The sequence below is a fragment of the Camelus ferus genome, chromosome 17, assembly GCF_009834535.1.
Source record: "Camelus ferus isolate YT-003-E chromosome 17, BCGSAC_Cfer_1.0, whole genome shotgun sequence".
Taxonomy (NCBI): Eukaryota; Metazoa; Chordata; class Mammalia; order Artiodactyla; family Camelidae; genus Camelus; species Camelus ferus.
In genome coordinates, this window is record NC_045712.1 from 24,308,410 (window position 1) to 24,329,545 (window position 21,136).

The window sequence follows — 21,136 nt, forward strand, 5'->3', positions numbered from 1 at the left end:
CAGCCTCCGCTGGCGGTCCGCGCCAGAAAGCGTCCCCCTCCCGGCCCGCGCGCCCGGCCTCCCGGACGGGAACACGCGCCGCCGACAGGAAAGTTCCGCTGAGAACCTAGCGGAGGCCCCTCTTAACCCGCGTGGGGTGGACCGCGATTCCTCACTGAACTGAGCCGTCTTTGGTATAGAGAACTGTTTCAAGAGTGAACGAAAAATGGAAATTTCAGGTTAGAAACCTGGGAACTGGTTTTAGTGGTGGGTCTGACGGAATGGGTTTGCACCCCGCTAGCCACCAGAGAGGAACGCTGGCTAGTTGATGCTTCAGTTGTGATCCTCGGTTCGTTCTCATTCCTCACTTGGGGATAACTTCGGTGGCTTGTTAAGATTGAATGAGATGATGTAAATGTCAGGAGCAGAGATATGGGGCTCAACATTGGGGATCGGTAATTACTGATGCTGCCAATGATGATTGCTACTACTACTATCGCCTCCTAGAGAGGTTGTGCGCAGCCCTGAAGGACCCCTGAAATTGATAAGCACCATGTAACCCTCGGTTTTCTTTCTTCCACCACAACCTCCTGCCCGTTTCCTGTGGACTAAAGCCTGAAAAGAAGCAAGGACAAGAAAGGGCTTTCTTGATCACTGACATTCGGGGAGGTTAAGGATGCAGGTTCTCCTCCCTCAAGTTGGGAATTACTGCCATGTGGGCTCCAGGTAAGAAAAAGAGAGATTGTGTCAGCTCTCTCCACTACAGCCCCAGGTTCCCTTCTTCCTCTTCTTCCTCCTCCCCCTCTTCCCAAGAAATGAACACTGATAAGATGATGAAAAATTTCTAAAAGTGGATTTTGTTCTTCTCATAAAATCATGATTAAAAAAATCCTTTCTCCTTCCCATTTCCTTTTTCGTTTGGGCCATCACACCTCTAGAGATCAGTTCCTTTTCGAGCAAATTAGGTTATAAAAACACAAGTGTGTATTCCCAAACTATTGATGGCAATTTAGATCTGCAGAAAGTGCTCCAAAAGTATCATAGCTTTCACATGTCCTCAAGCTTTCCATTCCCACTTGGCCCCTTGGCCTCTGAGATTTAGGAAATTCTCCCTTGATACCCTTCTCCCTTGTCTGGAGAGACTTTCCAGAAAGGGTCTGGTATCAGTCACTTGAACCTAAATTAATTTTTGTAGCTGTATCACACATGGATTTCCATTTAGATTACCTTCTGGAAGTAAGGAAAAGGCTCTGCTGGCTAAAGGCATTTTTGTAACCATCTGGAAACAGCAGGCTCATAGGTTAGAAAGCAGCATGCTCAAAACATCTGGAGGCTCTCTATTCCCTCATGTAAGGGATTTCATCCTACGATCTAAAGGGACAAAGATGCTCCCAAAGCTGATTCACTTTTCTCAGAATCCCAAGATCAGACCAGCACTCTTACCCCTCCCTGCTGCAGGCCTTGCATTTTCCCCAATTGGCCTCTTAGCTTGGACCACCTATGTGACACATAAAGCAGATTTCAACGCTCAAATGTTGAAGTGAGTTCAAGTGAGAGCCCTAAAGATGACCAAAGGGTGGAAAAAGAGACCAGTAGAACTGGGCAGAAACTTGAGAGTCTTAGTGTTCATTCCTCTCCACTCTCCAAAAAGACCCCATACACAACCATCTAAGACACCGACACTTACCTTCCTCCTCTGTCACTGAGCTTGGAGCAACAAGGGCCAGGGCTGGCTCCCCTGGTGATGGAAGTGCCTTCCATTTCCTCCTCCCAAGATGCCATTGCCCTTCTGTGACATTACTGCTTCTTTGCCCTCCAGGAGCTTCCCTGACAACTTGGATGATGTTATGCCCTCACCATCGCCTTTGGAGATAACGCTACCCCCAATTCACTTGTAAGAAAATGGGTTCTGTTGGGGGGGGCGGTATTCCCTAGAGTGACACACACACAGCTGCCTATTGATGGCTCTGCCTTCAAGTTAGGTTTAAAAATCTAAGGTCTTCCTGCTGGGATTAGATGAGACTCACCAGCGACTTGTTAATCAGAAACTAGAACTAGGTCTTCTTCATCACTGTGAACTCACACCTGTGAAAACACCCACTTCCTTTCACCTGTTTCATCTACTCCTTACTCTATGAAAGCCATCTCAGTCCTTTTTCCACCAGCCATGCTTCCAAGCCATCTCCTTTTCTGGATGCCAAAGCCATGATCACTCTGAAACAGGGTTCCAAGGTGACAGAGTTGTTTTTCTTTCTTCAAAAAACATTCTTGGAATGTTTTTTAAACTTTCTGCTTGTACACAACTTCTCTTCTACTGGATTATAATCTCTGGGAGGCTTTTAAAAGTCCACCCCAATGTTTAAGGAAGGACTGGCAAAATTGCTACACTATACAATTCTCCATTCAGGAATTACATACTGGGTACCTACCTTGCACCAGGCACTGGGCTGGATGCTGGGGGATATTAATAAGACATGCAAGCATAAATGTAAGCATTTTGGGGTATTGGTGCATTTAATCTTCACATTGACATTATGAGGTATGTACAAGTACTATCCCACTTTAAAGATGGAAAAAATTGAAGCCGGGATATAAGTAGGGGGTGGGGTTTGAGCATAGAATACTCTTATAACGATGCACTGAAGTGAATCAAAATTTATATTCAAAGTTGAGCTTGAACGATTCTGGTCTGTAAAGTGTAATTAATAAAAACCTGTCCCATGTGGATGTTCAGATATTTGTTGTCCTCACACTGTATTTCAGATGTTAATCTAGCACTGAACAAGAGATACAGGTCTCTGCCCTAAAGTCACTTACTTTCTAAACAGGGGAGACAAATAATATAAAATAATTTCAAATTCTAATAAGTGCTGAAAAGAACATAAACCAGAGACCTATATAGGAGAGAGGCTGTCAAGAGAGGGAGGCATTGGGTAAGACCACCCTGATGAGGTGACCTTTGAGCTGAAATCTGAATGCCAAGAGGAGCATGTGAAAACTCAGGGAAGGAGAAATCTAGGCAAAAGGACCAGAGCTCAGAAGTGGCATGGGGTGGAGTAAGAACCCCCAAATGACTACCCTGGAGAGTGGAAAAGTACTTGTAGTTTTGCTCCCAGATTGCATGGTCCTGAAGGAATCACTACTTTCAGGGCTGATCCTGGGAGGATGAGAAAGATACAGCCATCAACTCCTAGGGAAGCAGCCCAGATTACTGTCGTACCTGATAAATGACCATGCATATTTGCCAAGTCAATAGACAGATGCCGTAGAAACAGTTGCTTTAAAAAAAGTCCTACAGGAAATAATTCCATTGTCTCCAAGATGGAGTTCCATCAGCTTCCTCAAAGAAGCCCTCCATGACCACCTACCCAATTTAAGCAGCTGCCCAGTCATCATGATATCACCCTATTTTCTCTACCCACAGAGAACTTAATGCTATCCAATATTTTTATTTATCTTTTAGCACCTCTCTCCCTTTATAAGATTGTGAGGCCAAGGCAAAAGGATCTTGTCAGTCTTATCAGGATCACCAAGACCGAGGACAGCCACAGAAGAGTTCAATAAATATGCTTAACAAACAAAAATATGTGTTGTGCCCATCCTTGAAGCAGGCCTGTGAGGCACTGGGAATGAAAGGGGAGGGGTGGGGATCCCTTGGAGCTTTTGGCAAACCAGGTAAATCTCATATGATTGTGATAATTCAGAGTGAGGTCATTTCTCCAAGGATGGTACAAATCACAGGTCATGGGAAAATGGAAAGGGAGAACTCCCATGCACAAGGTGAAAGTGTACTGCAATAGAAGAAGACTCGCTAAAAAAGGGCCTTTAAAGATGAGGAGGATAGCAGAACAGCATGGGAAAGGGCATGAATATAGGAAAGACAAGATAGAGGTAGTACTAGCTGGACTTCAGGGTTTAGCTGTGCAGGCTGGGATGGTCAGGGTCATTCCTGGCTTCTCAGTGTAACTCCTGACAGCTCAGTCAGTGGCCACTCCCTGATCACTTTAGAGCCAAAGTTTTGGTGACTCAGGTTCCATTTAACCAACCCTATTGGGCTGGGTGGGAAATGTGAGGGGCCCTGGGCCATGGCTCCAAGGCCATGAGAATCTGCCCACCCTCACTACATGTGGATACTCCCAGAGGCAGGGTTAGCTTTCATGATAAAAAAAAAATATTCAGCAAACTGGGAAAGAAAGAAACTTCCTTAACATTATAAAGTGTATTTACAAAAAATCCACAGCTAAAACTGTACTCAATGGTGAAATGCTGAAAGCTTTGAAAGCTTTCTACTTAAGACCAGGAACAAGATAAGGATGTCTGCTTCCTCCACTGCTATTTAACCATTGCACTGGAAGGTCTAGCCAGAGCAATTAGGCAAGAAAAAGATGAAGGCCATCAAAATCAGCCTTTTGATGGCTAAAAAAAAAAGTTTAAACACTCAACAAACTAGGAGTAGAAGGAGACTACCTCAACACAATAAAGGCCATATATGAAAAGCATGGCTAATATCATATTCAACGATGAAACGTGAAACTTTTTTATATAAGATCAGGAATAAGACAAGAGTGCCCACATTCATCACTCCTATTCAACACAGTACTGGAAGTCCTAGCTAGAGCAGTTAGGCAAGAAACAGAAATAAGACATCAAAATTGAAAAAGAAGTAAAATGATTTCTGTTCACAGATGACATGATCATATATGCAGAAAACTCTAAAGATACCACATCAAAAAAAAAAAAACCTAATAAATGAAGCCAACAAAGTTGCAGGATACAAAACCCACACAAAAATCAGTTATGTAGTCATACACTAATACTGAACAATATGAAAAGGAAATTAAGAAAACAATTCCATTTACATGAGCATCAAAAGGAATAAAATACTTGGTAACAAACTTAACCAGAGAGAAAAGACTAGTACATACACAAAAAACTATAAAATGTTGCTAACAAAATTCAAGAAGATACAAATAAACAGAAAGACATTCTGTGTGCATGGATTGTTAAAATATTAGTGCTGCCCAAAGCAATCTACAAATTTGATACAATCCCTATCAAATCCCAACATTTTTGCAGAAATAGAAAAATTCATCATAAAGTTCATATGGAGTCTCAAAATAGCCAAAACCATCTTGAAAAAAAAAGTGAAGCTGGAAGACTCACTACTTCCTGATTTCAAAACTTAATACAAAGCTGTAGTCATCAAAACAGTATGGTATGGGTATAAAGACTGTCATGGAATAGAATAGCAAGCCCAGAAATAAACCCTTACATGCATAGTCAAATGATTTTTGATAAGGATGTCAAGATCATCCAGTGGGGAAAGGACAGTCTTTTCAAAAAATTGTGCTGGAAAAATTGGATATCCACACACAAAAGAATGAAATTAGACCCTTACCTTACACCATACACAAAAATGAACTCAAAGTGGATTAAAGACCTAATGTAAAAATCTAAAACTATAAAACTCTTAGAAGAAAACATAGGGGAAAAGCTTCCTAACATTGGATTTGGCAATGATTTCTGAGATAAAAAAAAAAAACAAACCATAGAAAATTACAAGTGTTAGTGAGGATACAGGGAAATTAGAACCCTTGTGTTTTGCTGATGGAAATGTAATATGGTGAAGCCACAGTGGAAAACTGATGATGACAAGACCCAGCAATTTCACTTTAACATATATATATACCTAAAAGAATCAAAACCAAGGACTCAAACAGATACTGATATATATACCTAAAAGAATCAAAACCAAGGACTCAAACAGATACTGATACATTGTAAGCATTATTCACAATAGCCAAAGTGGAAGAAACCCAAATATTCATCAACAGATGAATAAAAAAACAAAATGTGGTATATCCATACAATGAAATGGTATTTATTCATAAAAAAGAATGAAACACACACACACACACACACATATATATACATATATATATATATATATATACTATAACATGTACTAACACAGTGAAAACAATATGCTAAGTGAAAGAAACCAGACATAAAAGGTCACACATTGTATGATTCTATTTATATGAAATATGCAAAAAAGGCAAATCCATAGAGACAGAAAGCAAGTTGGTAGTTGCCATGGGCTGAAGGAGGGGAAGGGAAGACAATGGAGAATAACTGCTTAATAGGTATGAGGTTTCATTTTCAGGTGATGAAAATTGGAATTAGATAGAAGTGAATGTCCTAAATGCCACTGAGTTGTACACTGAAAATGGTTAATTTTCTGTTATATGAATTTTACCTCAACTTAAAGAAACTGAAGGAAGAGTTGAGTTACATGAGTTCTCATGGCTGGTAACTGGTAGAGTCAGAATTTAAACCCAGATCTACATTCAAATACATATTTATATATGTATGGTGCACAGTGAGAAGACAAAGCATTTACTAATCCAGAGGCAAATGATTGTTATGCTGGTGCTTCCCTGAGAGCAGGGTTCAATAAGGGAGGGGGGATGATGCCTCCCACATGGCAGGTGTTCAATACATGTTTTTCTGAGTAGAGGAAGAAGAATAACATTTATATATCCTGAGGTCTGGAGAGAACTTGGAGTATCTGGGAAGGGTTGACACTCCCTCCATGCAGTGTAGGGTTCTTCCTCAGGGATGGTGTGGGGGCAACTGCTTTTACAGGCAATGTGACCTTGGGGAAATCACTTAACCTCCCTGAGATGGGTTCTTCATCTGTAAAATGTGAATAACGTGTGTGCAATGGTGAGCAAGAAATGGGGAAACGGCTATAAACACTCTTTGAAAGTACTAAGTCTATGTGCAGGTTTATTTAGTTCACAGAAAATTTGGCTAACATCTTTGCTGTTTTAAGTCAATTCCATGATCTTCTCCTAGAGAAGATTATAAGCTCTTACTATGTAAGATTGGCTGGGATTCCCCAGACTCACCAGCACTTTTGCAATTATCTTGGTTATAGCATCTACCTCATTCTTACTGGAACTGTGTCTGACTCTTCTAGCTGGGACCACATTGGTTCCTCTCAGTAGCCTCAAAGTCTAGTACAGGACTGGGTTCCATGAACACGTACTGAATAGAATATTAAAGTTGTCCACAGCCCCCATTTTCCACGAGGGGATTCAGTTTCATTGAAAAAAAAAAAGAACCCTGGGGATTTGTTATACAAAGATGAAAAGCATGCAGCCCCTGAGGCTCCTGAGGGATACAGGCACACAAACATAATTATAATACAGTCTTAACTCCTGTGAGAACCAACTATCGGCAGGGCTTCAGAGGAAGAAACATTTGGTTCAGACACTCCAGTAGTTAAATCCTCCCTTCAGCTACTCCTCAGTCATTTCCAGGCCTTACCTACTCCCATAGCATCACTCAATGTGTTGTTAATCTTTGGGTGCTCAGTAATGTGTGGTTGGACCAATTCAGGTCAGAGGGCCACCATTACTTCTTGCTAAACCTCTACTCCCAGTTAGTAAACTTACTGTGCTTTAATGCCTGGCCCAAATGTCATCTCTTCTGCAATGCCTCTATGAACCTGAAGACCAGTCCTTTTTCTGTGCTTTCTTGGCACTTCGGTCCACAAATACTTATTGGGCATATTCTGTTTCAGCCCTGTAGATAGAGTTATCCAATTTGGCCTCTGTATTAAGAGCTTGTGTCAACTGAGGGAGGCAGAGCAACTAAAGGCAGTTACACCACTACAAGAGGGAAACACAGGGTAAATACCTTAAGGGTTGCAGGAGACACTTTTGGGGTCTACTAAGTCCATACTCCCCTTTACAAAACTGCACACCCACTCAGGAGTAAAGCCTATAAAACATGTTTGTGCTATGGGTCAGTTCCCTAGCAGTAGCTGATTGGCCCAGGGAGAATACCTAATTACAGATGGGCCAACTGGATTTTATAGCCCTAAAATTTGGAGTCAAGTTCGAAGATGCAGAGAGCTATGAAATAAGTCAGAGGCCACTGGGCTGAGAGTCCCAGACGAGGAAGGGAAAAAAGTACCAGGGTCCCTGCCTGTGGAGTCCAAAAATTACCCCCACTTCGCTCTCTATAATCAGGTCTTTGTTTTGCTTAAAGGAGCTTCAGCGGCTTTGGATATCATCACAACAGCCCTAGTTCAGACAGATTGGCTAGGCAGGCTCCCAACTCATATCGGGGTGAAAGGAAGGAGAAAATAGGCAAGCCAGGTTTGGGAGCAGGAGTGGGAGTTGGGTGAAGGGTGGACAAGAAGATTCTGAGTATAGGTAAAGGTCAAGAGGCCAAGAACTGCATGAGTAAGTTACAAAGAAGCAGGGCTGGGAGCTTTTAGAAATGCAGACATTCGGGCCCAACCCAACCTACCACAATAGAGCTCAAGAGGCTCTCTCCAATGCAGAGCCTGCTGAGTTGTCACGGCTGGTCCTTCTCCTTTTCTTTTGTCTTGTTCTTCACCCACGTTAATCTTTCAGAGACCAGTGGAATTTTAAGCCCTTCAGCACCAAAATTTCTAAATGGAGATCTCTGGATTTCAGGATCAGGTCAAGAGCTGAATATGTCTGCAGACTTTGATGTGTATGGACAGTTTCCTGGGGAGAGGACTCATAGCAAGGTAAGGACCTAGAAGATAAACAAAACAGAGAACAGAAAAACAGAGAAAATTAATGAAACCAAAAGTTGATTCTTTGAAAGATCAATAAAATTGACAACCCTTTAGCTAGTCTGACCATGGGAAAAAAAAGATTCTAATAACCAAAATCAGAAAATGAAAGTGGGAATATTACTACTGATTCTACAGAAATAAAAAGGACTATAAGAGATTACTATGAATAATTGTATATGAACCACTTGGCTAACCTAAATGAAGTGGATAACTTCCTAGAAACACAAAACCTACCAAGACTAAATCATGAATATAAAATATGAATAGACCTATAACTAGTAAGAAGATTAATCAGCCATCAAAAATCTCCAACAAAGAAAGGCCCTGGACCTGACAGCTTCTTGGGTGATTACTACCAAACATTTAAAGAACTAACACCAAGACTTTCTAAACTTTTCAAACAAAACAAATTGAAGAAGAGAGAACACCTGCTAACTCATTCTGTGAGGTCAGGATTACCCTGATACCAAAGTTAGATGAAGATACTATAAGAAAAGAAAACTACATACCACTATCCCTTATGAACACTGATGCAAAAATCCTCAACAAAATACTAGCAAACTGAATTTAGTAGCATGTTAAGAGGATTATATGCCACAACCAAGTGCAATTTACTCCTGGAATGCAAGGATGTTTATCACATGAAAATTGATCAATGTAATAACATCATGTTAATAGAATGAAGGGGGAAAAACACTTGGTCATCTCAATTGAGGCAGAAAAGGCATTTGACAAAATTCAACACTTTTTCATGATAAAAATGCTCAATAAACTAGGAACAGAAGGAAACTACTTCAACATAATAAAAGCCATAAATGAAAAACCCACAGCAAAATTCCTACTTAATGGTAAAAGTCTGAAAGCTGTTCCTCTAACATGAGGAACAGGGTAAGGATGCCTGCTTTGCCACTTCAGTACTGGAATTTCTAACCAGAGCAATTAGGCAAGAAAAAGAAATTAAAGACATTCAAATAGGAAAGAAGTAAAATAATCACTGTTCACAGATAATAGGACCTTATATGTAGGAAATACTGAAGTTTCCACATCAAAAAAGCTGTCAGAACTAATAAATGAATTCAGCAAACCAGGTAGATACAAACTCAATACACCACTGTGTATGTCTGTTACGGAAATGACAGGCCAGCCAAGAAACAAGCACCACTCGGAGGGCTGGAGTACTCAGATTTATTACGCCGGCGGGCTCAGAGGGGCTTCTGCTCCGAAGCTCTGAGCACCTCCAAGACGTGCACATGAGGTTTTACAGGGTTAATTACAAGTATGGGGCTATTAGCCAATAAGGTTCAAACAACAAAAAGCAAGGAATCAGTACACTGGAGCTTATCAATTTGGAACAGATCACGTTACTGACACTTGTTGAGCTTGGATTTACGAGTTAGCTTGTTAGCCCAGTAAACTGACACTAAACTTCAGATTTATGAGTTAGCCCAGCAGAACTTAGATCAGTAAACTGACACTTATCACACTTAGATTTGTGACTTAGCTCGTTAGCTCAGCTGGGCTTTTCCTTCACATGTCTATACATTCATAATGAAGTAAACAGAATAACAAAGGTTGCCAAGAATGTGGAGAAATTGGAACCCTTGTGCATTGTTGGTGGGACTGTAAAATGGTAACTACTGCTATGGAAAACAGTATGGCAGTTGCTCAAAAAATTAAGAATGGAATTATCATATGATTTAGCAATTCCACTGCTGAGTAAGTACTTCAAAGAACTGAAAGCAGATTATTTGTACCCCCATGTTCATAGCAACATCATTCACAATAGCTAAAATGTGGGAGCAACCCAAGTGTCTATCAACTGATAAATGGATAAACAAAATATGGTATATACATACGATGGAGTATCATTCAACTTTACAGAGGAAGGAAATTCTGACATATGCTATAGCATAACTGAACCTTGAGGACATTATGCTAAGTCAAAGCCAGTCACAGTAAGTCATATAATGTGTGATTCCACTTACATGAGGTATCTAAAGCCATCAAATGCACAGAACAGAAAGTAGGACAGTGGCTGCCAGGAGTTAAGGGGAGTGGAGAATGGGGAGTTATTGTTTAATGGCTATGGAGTTTCAGTTTCACAAGATGAAAAGACTTATGGAGATGGATGGTGGAGATGGTTACACTCTATGAATATATTTAATACCACATACACAACACATTGAAGGTCTGGACCTCCAGGATAGCTTCTCCTCCCCATGTCCCTCTTACTGGGAGGGAGGAGGTGGCAGGCAAGGGGGCTTACAAAGGGAGGCATGAGCTGCCTAAAATGAATGCGGCAGGCCAGGGGAGGGAGGATGGGGAATCCTCCTCCAGCACCTCTGACCTCAGGCCCTAGAAGGTGGGTAGCTGGCTCATCCTTCCCCAGGACAGGTGTCCTAACACCTGGTAGAGGTCACTGGGCTGCTCCAGCCCCTCTGGGAAGATGTTGTCCTCCAAGGTGGCATCTTCATTCAGCTGCTGGTGATGGGGGTGTGTGTGGAGGATTGAGGGCCACAGACCAAGCAGTCCCTGGTGTGTTGGCTGAATGCTCACCTCCTGTGTCTTCTTTCCAAATGGAGGAGAGAACAGAAGCTCCAGACTTTGTCCTTAGAGCTGAGCAGCCTTGAACAAGTTAGTAACTTCTCAGAGCCAGAGCTTACTCATCTGTCAAAATGGAGCATAATGCCTTTCCATAGGACTGATGAAGGAACATTTTGAAGGGCTGAGCATAGGATCTTGCACAAAGTAGGTGCTCAGGGCCTGTCAGGAGTCTGGACTGACTGCAGAACTTCAGCCCCAAAGGAGGTTAGTAACCCACTAGAGGACTGGCTGTAGCATCACCAGTTAAACCATGTGACCGAGCTAGGGACAAAGCCTTTGGTGCCTCAGCATCCTGAAATAAAAGGCGGGAAGGGCCTGTACTTGCCATCTCCCTCCCATGAGTGGCACCTGAGAGGGAAGCACAGGACATAGATGGCTTTAGGATAAAACACAAAAGCCAACTGATACTGAGTAATGACTGGGGTTAGGCTAAGCCCTTTATGTCCCTTAGGTCATATAACCCTTGCAAACACCAGGGGAGGGTACTGTTCTCTGCCTTTGTCAGTTTTACTTTTGTTTGTTTGTTTATAAATAGAATATTTTTAGGGCAGTTTTAGGTTCACAGCGAAACTGAGCAGAAAGAAAGTAGAGTTCCCCCAAAATCTTCTTCCCCAAAAGTCCCATAGTCCATATCACCCAAAGTCCATAGTTTACATCTGGTGCTTGTACCTTCTATGGGTTTTGACAAATGTATAATCACATGCAGAGTTTTACTTTTTAATACCAATTTTACTTTTTTTAATTTATTATTACTTTTTTAATGGAAGTACTGGGAATTGAACCCAGGACCTTGCACATGCTAAGCATATGCTCTACCACTGAGCTATACCCCCACCCACCCCCAATTTTATTTTTATCAAAGTAGTACATTGAGAGGGGTGATGGTATGGCTTAGTGGAAGAGCACATGCTTAGCACACAAGAGGTCCTGGATTCAATCCCCAGTCCTGCCATTAAAAAAATAGCAAATAAATAAATAAACCTAATTACTACTCCCTCTAAGAAAATAAACAAACAAACAAAGTAGTACATGCTCAGCGGCTTCAAAGTGAAGAGTACAAAAATGGCTTATATGGAAAACCAGGTATGCCTCTTCCTTGCCCTCTCCGCCCTTTCTAACCCCAGGCCCAGGCCCCAGGACCAGGACGGCATCCTTATATATTCAAGGGGCCACACAGTTGGCACCAAGGTAATGAACCTCCTGCTCTGATCAGGAACATCAAAAGGCACAGGAGACAAACAGCCCATTAGGGTCAAGGGGCCAGATGGGCTGGAAAAACCCTCTGCTCCAAGAAGTCAACCAGGCATCTCATACAAGACATTCTAAAGGTATTTTAAAATCCTTGCTTGTTTCTTTAGAAGCCCCAGTCATCATTTGCAGAATTTTGCTAGATGAGGGGAACTAAAGCCTCACATGGGAAGACCACTGTGATGCGAAGCTGCCTGGATGCAGGGAGATTCAGGCTCTGGTTGGCTGCGTGGCCTGCAAAAATTTCTCCCCTCTAGACCTTGAGATTTTCATGCAAAAAAACCCAAGGAGTTGGCCAGGTGATCACTAGGGCCCTGCCTGTGCTGACAGATTGAGTTTGTGCTGCTGCTGCTAACAGCCCCATGTCTAGAGCTCTTCCTGTGAACTGGGTGCTTCCTTGGAACCACCTCAAAGTAGGCAGTATTGCCCCATTTCACCGATGAGGATTGACACTCAGAAGGGCTGTTAGGGCCGTAAAGCAAGAGAGGGGCAGTGGAGATTCTAAACTGGAGTGGCATGTTCTTCCCTGCGGCTGGGTCTTTGAGACTTCTGGCCCGTTTTCCCCAAAATAGTGCTCTGGTGTATATGTGGCAGGTGGGAGAGTGTGTAGGTAGGTGGGTAAGAGGGGGTCCCATGGCTTTGAGTAACAGGGGGGCCCAGCTGACTCGGCCCCCAGGATTTCAAGCCTCTAGCCCTCACCTCAGGGTGAAGACCATTACGTATGCCTACATTCTGTTTAATGCTAATCTTTCCTCCTCGGCTGTGAGTTCTCTGCCCTGGGCTGTGAACTAGTCACCTAGGGAGCTTTGGACAACAATGATGGCTGTGCCCCGCCTGTAGAGATACTGACTTGATTGGTCTGGAAAAGGGTCATGGCCCTGGTTGGTCATAAAAGCTCCACAGGTGATTCAGATGTGCTGGGCTGGGAACCTCATCGGATCCTGTCAGTTTCTGAAGAGCCTTGCTACTTCCTTCACCCCGCGGGGTTCTAGGGAGTGTCTGCACTTCCTGGCCCTGCCTCTCCAGCTATAAAGGCAGAGCAACCTTTGCTTTCAGCTAGAGTGTAGCTGTTTTCTCTGTAACAAGGTTCACAGCACCACTACTCTGCTCTGCTGAATTTGTTCTCCTTGGAGTAGCCAAGGCCATGATGTTTCTTAAGGAAACTCTGGAAGAAAAGTCTCTGAAATCCAGTCCTGCCCTGGCTTGTGGGATGAGGAGCCCATTCGCCCGAGTCTTCTCTGCTTTGCATCTTAGGGGAAAAGAAATGGGGAGGACAGGGTTTGTTCTCCACCCAGGGTGCCCTGGGCGTTTTCTGGCTCCTAGGTGAGGCTACCAGCCCCACGAAATCAAAGACATCCCATATTCAAAAGAGGAAAAGGACAATTCCAGAGGCTACAAGGGTCTCAGAAGCAAGTCCAGCAAAACTGAATGTAATCTGAAGGAAGACAGTCTCCCGTTTCTTGCTTACTGAGCTCAGGTACAGAAAGGTGCTTGTGCTCCTGACTTAGGAGGCCTATGTGGGCTTTGGGCCGCAGAGCCTTGGATGATGATTTTAGAGCCTGCAAGAGAGAAGCAAAGTTGGGAGCAGAGAGCCAGGTGAGAGGATGCACTAGAAGTTGTAAATAAGTTGTCAGAACCAGGAACTGGAAGTGGTGGGGGAAGGTACTCGGGGGCAGAGCTCTGAGGTGGCTACTAAACATGGCGTTCCTTGGCCTGTTCTCATCCTCCATAAAGCCTGGGCTTTGAAGTCACAGCTGCAAGGAAGGCCAAATCTGGAAGGGCCTAGAAGCCATGTGGCATGTGGTTTTCAAACTGAGCTTCTTAGAACCCTAGGGAGTTCCTCAGGATTTGTAGGGATGCTGCCACACAGTGTTCTGCAACTCCCAACGTGGCTCCTTTATCTATTTAATGAGCCGGTGTACAAGGGGGAAAAAGATTTTGTGGTAAAATAACGCTAACAAAATTTGAAAACCATAGATTTAGTAAACTTATGAGAGATGGAAGGGGAAACTTGTCCAGAGTTCCCCTCTAGTCACTTACCCCTCAGGCCAGGCCTGTCCCCACAGCATACATGGAGCAGAAAGCAGGAGGTTCTCTCCGGAGGCATGACCTGAATGCAGCAACACACATGCCCAGGAGAGGAGTCACATGAGGGACAGCCACTCTCAAAAGAATGAGTGACCCTAAGACCCAGACTTGCTGACCCTGATAGGCAGTGTGAGGCTGACTTGGCTCAACTGTCAAAAGCTCTCAAGATTCTAATCTCTTTTTACCTTCAGGGAAATGTAGGGCCTTGGCCTGGGAAGTGGGGCTCCTGGATTCCAGACTGCCCACCATTTCCTGGGACATTAGCCTTCTCTTTAACGGAGGCAGCTGGGCACAGTCACTCAGTCCCTAGACCGTGGGCCCTTGAGGACAGGGCCTTTCATCTCCACTGTGGGCTGCATCCTCCTCAGCCCAAGGGACACAGGGCCACAGCCAGGCACAGGAATCCTTAACTTCACAATAGCGGCTAACTTCCCACATTTTATGTAGTGAAGCTTTCTCTTCCCTCCTGTTTCTCCCCTGGGTTGGCTCCTCTGGAGGTGAGGATCTCTACACTCTGGAGACAGTAAACTCTGGGCCATTTCTTTTGATATGCTTCTTCTTCTGAGCAGTCCAACAGGTAAATACGCCCCAAGGCCATCAAGGCTGCTTATCAGTGCAGCAGGATTTGGCCACATGTGCTTGTCCAAGAAGCATGTGGAATATTCAATCAGTAGATGATGATGAATGGATTGAGCTGAGGGGAAGAGCTGGTTCCTGCTTAGAGGTCTTAACCTCTCTTTGTCATTGGACGCCCAGAACATCAGTGATCAGGACCTCTATAGTACTCATTTGGGGCAGAGCCCCCCATTTCCCTCTCCCCCTGGGTTTCCAGGGACAGACCCATAGCCAAAGACCACAGACCCAGGCCCCGCTTTTCGTACCTCCCTGACTAGGACCTGAGAAACCATCTTCTTCCCCAGGTCTCCAACAGATCCCCTCACCCCCTACAACCTGAGTCCCTGCAGGCCCCTCTCCAGAGTCCAAAGGCCACTTCTGGAGCCTTCTGTCTCCCTCAGTCATACTCACTAGTCCCTGGTTGTCCCAGACCCTGGTCTTGTAGGGAGTCAGCCAGCTTTGTGACTTCACAAAAGGCTATCCTGTGACAAGTTTGGGCCTGGTGAATGAAGCAGGAGCTGGGCAGAGGGGCTCCCCCCAGGAACATCATGTAACTTTTCATGGCAAGACACCCCTACCTCTGAGGGAATGAAGAGGAACTGCCTCATAGTAAGAGCCCAGGACACCCTCCACACTTAGAAACCCCTCCCCTTGATGACTTCAGCTCCCAGGCCTAGCTGGGTACTCCTGGCTATATCTGGCAGTATCTCTGCAACGTCCAGGCCCATTGCAGCAATATTTGGGGGTTGGGCAGGAAGTGATTCATTTAGGTGCTGATGGTGGGTCTCTGACCTCTGAAATGGGGGTCAGACCAGCCTCCTCCCATTAAACAGTCATTCCCCTTGAGGCCTTTCAAAGTGAAGGAACTGTTGGAGGGAGAAGCTTTACCTGACCTGAGTCTTCATCAGGGTCTGCTCCAGCAGTCCCCAGAGTGCCATCAAATGGGTCAGGCCAGGGACCCCTGAATCCTGTCCTGTGGCCAGAAACAGTCATTATAAAAATTTAAGGGCTTCTCTCTCTAATGCTGGCGCCACTGTTGTTTCTTCCTGGAAAGATTTATGATTCTAGGAACCTGAGGCAAAAGAGGCTGAGGGTGCTTTCCACTTACCTTCTCTGCACCTGTTCTCCAACCTCGAACTCTTACCTGGAGCATAGCTTCTGGGAAGGGCAAGGCCCCAGGAGTCAGCAAGGAGGATAACTGGCAGCCAGGCTCAGGGATCTGACAGGTCCCAGGGGTATCTGGAGAGCAGAGTTCAGCCCTTTTCCTGCTACAGCCCCTCTCCGTGCTGGGAAGATTCACTGTAAGGGTGGCTCAGGGGATACCATCTCTGACCATCCCTCTGGCTTCTACTTTGATTGTGACATCACCATCCTGCCAGAGGACCCCAGGGAAAGAGGTGAGTGTGCTCTGGGCAAGGGTTCCAGACGTAGGCTCCATCTCAGCAGGGAGGCAGAGCCAAGGGGTGGTTTGGGGAGGGTGACATGGCTGGCTTCACATCCAAGGGGCTCCTTGGCCTTGACAGCCCTCACTCTTGTTCAATGGTAGCCTTTGCAGGCCTGAGGAGACCTAAGAGCACATCCTTTTCAATCCACCCTCTGACCCACTCGGTTCTCAGTTCTTTGCTGGGACAGAGAGTGGACAGATGATCCCTAAGAGTAGTTACTCCACTACTTCCCAGGGTGTCTGAAAATGTGCCCTAGGATTTTTCTCATAAGGAGCTCGTCTCTCATTTTGATGAGGAAAGCTCGAGCTCTTCCAGCAGGCAGGAGTACGGGGGGAAAAGAGACATCAGCCAGGGCTGAGGCGGTCCTGAAGAATGGTAGCAGGGACAGCCACAGACCAAGAATATTCACCATAGGAATAGCCATCACTTAGCTAGTACCTCCCACGTGCCAGGCCGCAAGTGAAGCACTTACAAGCATGATCACATTTAGTCCTCGCAGCAGTGCTAGCAAGGAGGCATTTGATTCCCATTTTCTAGCTGGAGAAACTGAAGCTCAAGAGGTAAAGTAATTATTCCAGGGTCTCACAACTGGGAAATGGGAGCACCAGTGTTACGACGCAGATTTGTCTGCCTCCAAAGCTGAATTCAGTTGTTGACTTGTCTCCTTCTGCACACTCTTTTCCCAATAAAGAGGAAAAGAAGCTATTTTCTCATCCTCAACCATCAGTGATAGGGTTAAAGAGAGAAGTGGAGAAGGGTGGAATTTGAGCCTGATATCGCCCACATCATCAGCTTTTGGATAAGGGAGCCTTGACTGCTTGGCCAGTCTAATCTTTAATGAGAGCCATTGGGAGGTAGCTGTTCTGATTTGCTTCTATTTTGTAGATGAACTAAGTGAGGCCCTGGGGGCTACTGAGGGGAGTCCTTGGGGTCTGTGGCTGAGCAGTGGTTCTCAGTAGTTGCCAGATAAAATATAGAATGTCCAGTTTAATTTTCATTTCAAATGAACAGTAATTTAAAAATATAAGTATGCCCTAAATATTGCATGGGACTCTTCTGGGGGCTCCTCATTCTGGCTGGGGCCCTGGTACATGGGAGTTGGGATGGAGCTGGGGAGGAAGTCATGGCTTCATTTCCCATTTAGGTCTTAGGTCCCTCTCTGAAGTTGTGCTTGTGGGAGCACGAGGTTGGGACTGACTTCTGGAGACTGCAGCGTCTGTGGCCACCGGACAAGGTAGACCCTCAGTTCCTCCCTCTGTGAAATGAGAATGGTGGACATGGATGTAGTCATATAGGGTGGCTGCTTAGCACAACTCTTGGGTAATGGAGGTAGTATTCCATATTTCTAGGGGGCTTGAGGGGCTCCCAGGAAGGAGGAGGGCAACAAGTGAATGATTAGAATTCCCTCTTTGTCCAGGCTGGGATCCCTAGAGCCTAGCATCCTGGGGCCTCTCCTTGGTGGCTCCTGTGACCCCTGGACACTTGCAGTAGCAGTAGCCAACAGCATAGTGGGAGCAGGACAGGAGAAGGCAAAAGAGTTGTGTGGCACCAGGGTGGGGATGGGCTGATGGAAGCACTTGGGTCTGGTGAGCCAGGAAGTAAGTGATAGAGAAAGGGTGGAGAAAAGGGAAGAGGGGGATGATGGGGGAGACAGTAGAGAGGGGAGGAGCATCCTGAAGGCCAGAGGACTTGATGCTATTGATTTTCCTACCCCAGGGGTTGTGCATGCTTGGGGATGGGGACAGACTGGAGTAAACCTAATTCTGTAGCCCTTGGTGCTGGGGCCAAAGAAGGGCTGCTCTTGCCTTTCTTCTGCCACAGGGCAGCTCTGCAAGCATGACTTCTTGCCCTTTTGGATGGTGGCTGCTTTTCTGAGGCATACCACTGGGGGAGGTGGGCACAGCCAGAATAGCAGGAGACAGAGTCCAGAAATGTTCTTCCAAAGAGGCCAAGGACTCTCTCTCCAATGATTCAGGTGGATGTGCCAGACCAAGCTGGGTGTGTGTGCCTGATTTATCTGTGGCCTTCTGCTTGCATGTACTTAGTTGTGAAAGTGTTGACTGTGAGGACTGGTGCCAATGCATAGGTGTGCATGCTGTGTCTCTGGAATGCATGCCTGGCCTGTGAAATGTGTCAGTGAACAGGCATGAAATGTATGTGCAGCCTGGAAAACCCGAGTGCAGTCTTTTCCTCTTCCCAGAGTGGGAGTCTTGGAGTGCCTGCAAGTGTGTGGCTGTATGTGTATAGGAGGTGATGGCAGAAGTAGGGGAGCTGCAGGCATTATAAAACAGAGATTCTAGGGGGAGCAGTTGCTAGATAGGCCCTGCATAGCTCCTGCTCTGCTTCCCCAGTCTCCCGGGCCCTGGCTTCTCCAAAGGCCCTCTGGGATTTCCCTTATTCCCATCATTTACTCAGGGCCCCAGGCTGATTTTCTTAAGGAAAGCAGTGCTATCTGGTGGCAGGCTGAGAATATGCCAGGAGCAGGTGAGCTGGACCCTGGGTTCCCACAACGGCTCTCTGCCTTTCAGGACCCCAGCTAGTGGAGAAGTCAGCACCACACTGGCTAGATGATGGACAGAGGGAAGATGTCTAAGGCTTGAATGCTCCACCCTTATGCATTTGTGGTTCATGGCCTAGGGAGTGCTGGAAGACTGGTGTAGGAAAGTTAAGAGTCCAGCCTTTGGGCCCATGAACCTGGGCCCCATTCCTTGGGCTACCAATCTGGGCTCAGATTTCTCATCTGTATACGTGGCTAAGTGTACCTACCCTGTGGGATGGTAGTGAGGGTTGTATGAAAAATGAGTAAAATATCTGGCTCAGAGCTATAAAGCCAAAGAAAATGGTAGTGGCCATTACTGATAGAGGCAAAGTCCCAGAAGCACAGAGAAGAGAGCTGTGTGTTGTGGCAGATGAAAGGGTTTCAGAGAGGTGACACGTCTGTGATGCTGCTACCCAACATTCTAGAATTTTGGGCCTGAATAGCTGCTGCAAGTTACACGTTCAAGTAAAGGAAGGAGGTCTCTTTTCTGGAAAGAGGGGAATGGGGTCTGATGGGAAACAGAACTAAGAGACCTAGCATCCAGGTTCTACCTAGCTTATTTTTTTTTCTTTTATATCCACTAGTTTGTTGTATTTTTCAGATTCCACACGTAAGTGATACCATACAATATTTGTCTGACTTATTTCACTTAGCGTAATAACCTCCAAGTCCATTCACGTTGTTCCAAACAGCAAAATTTCCTTTCAATAGCTGAGTAATATTCCATTGTGTGTGTGTGTGTGTTTGTGTGTGTGTGTATCTTCTTCATTCACCAGGGTTTTTTTAAATTTATGTATTTATTTTACAATATCATATTTTAAAAATTGAAGTATAGTTGATGTACAATATTATATGTTACAGGTATACAATATAGTAATTCACAATTTTTAAAGGTTACACTCTATTTATAGTTATTATAAAATATTGGCTATATTCTTCATGTTGTACAGTACATCCTTGTAGCTTATTTTATACCTGATAGTTTGTACTTCTTAATCCTCCACCTTCATTTTCCCCTCCCTTCCCTCTCCCCACTGGTAACCACTAGTACCTTCTCTACATCCGTGAGTCTGTTTCTTTTCTGTTATATTCACTAGTTTGCTGTAGTTTTTTAGATTCCTTGTGTGATATCTTCCAGTATTTGTCTCTCTCTGTCTGACTTACTTTACTTACTAGCTGGCTTCTTATTAGCTATGGAACCTGAGCATGACAGCAGGCTTTTTGCGTCTCATGTTCCCCATGTGTAAGCGCTGAATATGAGGACTCCATAGAAATACACAGAAACTTGCTCAGGACTCCCAGAGATAAAGACTGGGTAGGATCTTGTCGGGGAGAGATTCTGCTCACCTGTGGAGTCACGTTTATCTTTCATATCTCCAAAAAGGGGTCCCTCAGTCAGAGTCAGGAGTCGTTCTGGTTTTGCTGCTGATTGGTTGCGATATTCAAGTCATTCACTCTTTCCGGGTCTCACTTTTTCCAGCTGCAAAATAAAAGAACTAAATTAGCTGACTTCTGAGGTCAGCTCAGCCTCAATCTATGGCCTTTTTCCCCCCTTTCCCCTGCCTCACATATAATACTTAGGATAAATATTTATTGATCCTACGGGCTAAGTCTTAAGCAGAAATACAAAAAAAAAAAAAACAAAACCCAAAAAACCCAGAGCGTCTGTTTAATGAGTGCTGTGATTTCTCATATGCTTTGAGAAATATTTTCTTAGATCCTGGTATGTTATAGGAATAATGGGACAAATGAAAAAAATAAAACAACGACTCTCCCCTATCAAACAAGGCAGAATAAGGTACTGAAAGGTATACAACCTTGGCTTGGGAGGATCCGGTCTTTCACTTTCCGCTTCCGCCTTCCTAAGCAGCCAATGAGTACCTAGCAGTTCGCTAAAAACTACAAACCCCAGAAGTCAACGCGCAGGGCAAAGTGCCCATGCGCCAATCAAGACGGGCGGGCCCCGCTCCTAGAGGAGGAACTTCATTTCCCAGG

The 21,136-nt window shown here is 44.8% G+C and overlaps 1 protein-coding gene and 1 long non-coding RNA gene across 3 annotated transcripts in view; one reads left to right on the forward strand and one right to left on the reverse strand.

The window, feature by feature from the left end:
- Nucleotides 1–21,076, reverse strand: part of RAD54L2 (RAD54 like 2) — a 106,898-nt gene extending 85,822 nt beyond the window's left edge. The window contains exons 1-4 of one of the 2 annotated variants that reach the window (XM_032458398.1): nucleotides 20,959–21,076; nucleotides 20,489–20,621; nucleotides 16,302–16,396; nucleotides 8,305–8,559 (exon numbers count right to left, since the gene is read on the reverse strand). The gene's annotated coding sequence lies outside the window, so the exon portion shown is untranslated. The remainder of the gene's footprint in view (nucleotides 1–8,304; nucleotides 8,560–16,301; nucleotides 16,397–20,488; nucleotides 20,622–20,958) is intronic. The other variant, XM_014563348.2, reaches the window with a different exon arrangement.
- On the forward strand, nucleotides 70–3,563 carry LOC106730244. Its single transcript, XR_001366694.2, has 4 exons — nucleotides 70–218; nucleotides 594–705; nucleotides 1,799–1,873; nucleotides 3,443–3,563. It is a non-coding gene; the product is annotated as an uncharacterized LOC106730244 (long non-coding RNA).
- Nucleotides 21,077–21,136: the final 60 nt, after the last annotated feature.